Source organism: Bidens hawaiensis, unplaced genomic scaffold (genome assembly GCF_021521415.1).
Source record: "Bidens hawaiensis isolate Kalapana, Puna unplaced genomic scaffold, B.hawaiensis_p1.1 tig00030519_1, whole genome shotgun sequence".
Taxonomy (NCBI): domain Eukaryota; kingdom Viridiplantae; phylum Streptophyta; class Magnoliopsida; order Asterales; family Asteraceae; genus Bidens; species Bidens hawaiensis.
In genome coordinates, this window is record NW_027495088.1 from 134083 (window position 1) to 137520 (window position 3438).

Here is a 3438-nt window from a genome sequence, read left to right on the forward strand (position 1 = left end):
GACATGTCTTCGGATATGTTTGGTCCTCATTTCTACTTGTAGAATATGAGGATAGCCATTAACCAGATGACTGAAAGTGACCGGGGCGGTTTATGATGTGTTTTCATTCTTTCGCTGAAAATTAGTCGATCATACTTAGTTAGAAGGACACATACTTGTATGTGGTCGGTCCAGCTGATCTATTGGATCTTCGGGACAGCCGTTTACCTGAAAACTTCAATTTGATCGGGGCGATTGAAGTTAAAAAAAAAAAAAATAAAAATTTTTCGGGAGATGAAATTATTTTTCAAGTCTACTACTTCGTAAGAAGTACCTTTACTATGTTTAACAGAAAATTGATCTAACCTTGGAAAGTGATAGATATACTGATTCTGTGTGCTTAACTAGTGATGTTATAAAGCCTAAAAGACTTTAGAACAGTCATTGTATGTCATGGTAGCTTTTTATGGTGAAGTGATACTAACTAAATCTACTCGATTTTATGTGGAAACTTCTTATGAGTTGTGCATGTCTCCATATATATCTTTCCGAATGATAGGCAGAAAAGCGATTACCCAGTCATACACGAGCCCGTGAGTGTTCTGATTCACGTGAAGATAGCGTGTCAAGAAACTGCAGTGATCCAGATTCGGGACTTGCAGTAATTTATCTGAAGTTGTGTAAATACTTAAAAAAAAAAAAAAAAAAAAAAATTTTGAGACATTCTAGAGTTCATAATATTTATACTTCTCAATCAAGGTGTAAGAAAGAGTACGGGAAGAAGAGTCTAAAGATCGAAGAGTAGTTACTATTTAATCAGACACTACGGGTCGAGGTCAACTCGGGGTGACTTTGGGAAAGCCAAATACGCTTTGAGAATAGATAGGAGGTATCATAATCTCTGAGTTGTTGCCCATTTAAAATTTTGAGCTTAATTGAAACTAACCCGTATCACAGAAACGATGAAAACCATTCTAGGTTATTTACCTGCTTACAACCTGTTTCTTTATGTCATAATAAAGCTGAACACGGATCTGTGTGACAGTCACGTAGTTAGTATGATTCCTGTTCGGATCTTTTCTAAAACATGGTAGTCCCTATCGAGACTGAAATTTGATCCCGTGTATTTTATTTTTAAAATTTTTCTGCTTATGTAGTTGTTTGATTTTATACTTGGTTACTTGGTCTTAATCGTATCATTTAATTCTATAAAGGTTGTTTTAAAACTTAATTGCAAATTGTTCAAATTATAGGGGTTTGTTTTGAAAATTTTCATATATAGGCGAACTTATCCATAACTTCGCCTGCAATAGGCGAAGTTATCCATAACTTCGCCTGTCAAATTTTGACCCTATATAAAGAAGTTTTAAGGTCAAACAGTATCATTATTTCAAAAACCAGCGAACTTAACTTTCTTGTCAACCGGCGAACTTATCGTTACTCTAATCGATCATATTTCATCGATCAATCTGTGTTCTCTTTTCAGATTCTAATCCGATTAAAGGTGTGTAGGGTTCTAATATCAATGTTTTTGAGGTTAATCATCGGTCGTTTCGACTCGATTATCGACCTCGTCTTTCGAAACCTTAAACACCCGATTTCAAACTTGTTATTACGTGTTTGTAATATACCTGAACGTCTAAAACTTCATAAAATCATGTGTTACGGAGTCCTCGATCTCCAATTTCATCATCTACACGTCGTTTGATAAACCTAACTGTTGCCGATTCGAATTCGGCGAAGTTACAGTTTAGGCGAAGTTATCCGTAACTTCGCCTGAGGTTTAAGTTCGCCTGATAATAGTTTTTGAAACAGTTTATGAGGCGATGTTGTGGTTAGGCGAAGTTATCATTAACTTCGCCTGGACCTTTTTACTTAACAGTTAACAGACGAAGTTCAAGTTGAGGCGAAGTTGTTCCCAACTTCGCCCCACCTCTAACTTCTCTATACAGAATAAATCACAACTTCGCTCATGGTAACAGGCGAACTTGTGATTTGCATTGACGTGTATCTAACTTAGTCTGTTTGATGCAGATATGGCTGCTGTAGGTGGTGCAGGCGGAGATGACGGTGGTGATAACCAGAGACAGTTCTTCCCGGGTCACAACATGTATATCACATTAGACCCGGAGGCGAGCGGAGTTGATGATTTTCGCGAAATCATCACATTCTTGTTACGCTCGCGTATATTCCACGTGATCACTACAACACTGCCGATATCCTTGCCCAACATTGAGGATTTTTGGCAGACCGTGGAATATGACTGTAGAGTCGAGCCCCCGGTGTGCGCGCAACAGTCAACAATCAGATTGTTCAGTTCTCTTCCGAACAGATCCGGGCGGCTTTACGATTTGGAGATGAGACGAGGGATGACCCGACAGAGTTTGTGGCTCCTTTCCGTGATGGAGCGTTTTTGAGGATGGGATACTCTGGTCCCTTGAGAGATACTCAGAGAAGGAAAGGGTTTTTACTTGACCAGTGGCGCTTTCTCATGCATGTCATGATAGTATGCATGTCAGGGAGAAAGGCAGGAACTGATGGCATGGGCGCGACCATGCAGTCGGCGATGACTGCTCTGACTTACAACAAGCAATACAGCTTTAGTCAGATGGTCTTCTATGAGATTGATCGTCAGAGAAGGGCGATGGCGCGTGAGAGATTCATCATGTATCCAAGATTCCTACAAATGATCGTGAATCATGTTGCTCCAACGCTACCTCAGCGCCGTCCGATCAGATACGTTGAAAGTGTGAATAAACGGATATTCGCCCAATGTAGATCTTCGAGTGCGAGGAGCAAACCTGAGCTCCGTCCTCGCCATACTCCACTGTTTGGGTACTTAATCAACCCAGGGTATGTGCCTGCTCGAGGGGACGAGTTTCGGGACCCGGTACCACAACAGGCAGGAGCACCTCAAGCTATACCTGCTGCTCCTGTTGTGTCACCGGAGGAGAACGTTGACCTTGACGCAGAGTTTGGTGGTCAAGGATTTTTTGACATGGAGAGGGTTGATCCAGAGGAGTATGTGCAAGTCTCGGTTGAGAGGTGTCGACAGTGAATGTTACTAGGACAGCTGCTACGGTGGCTGGTTCTGATGAGGCAAGAAGGATTTTAGTAACACATGAACGGACTCATGGGAAAAGAAAGAGAACTGATGATGATAGCGAGTCAGATTACGAGGAAGAGGTACAACAGTTAATACGCAGATCAAGAAGGGAACGGATAGGTGCAGGTTCTGGAGCCGGTGAGAGCTCGAGGGTGGTACGTTTCACCCCACCCGCACTATCCGGTATGACAATGGTTCCCTCAACATTACAGGTTACAAGGCCAAGCGCTACGGATGTTCCCGTGGTGGCTACCTCATCTGCCTTTGGCCTCCCACCAACTTCATTCCAACTACCGACTCCGGAAATCGTTTCGTTGCCGCCGCCGACTGTTACTCCAACGGAGGTCGTGGCA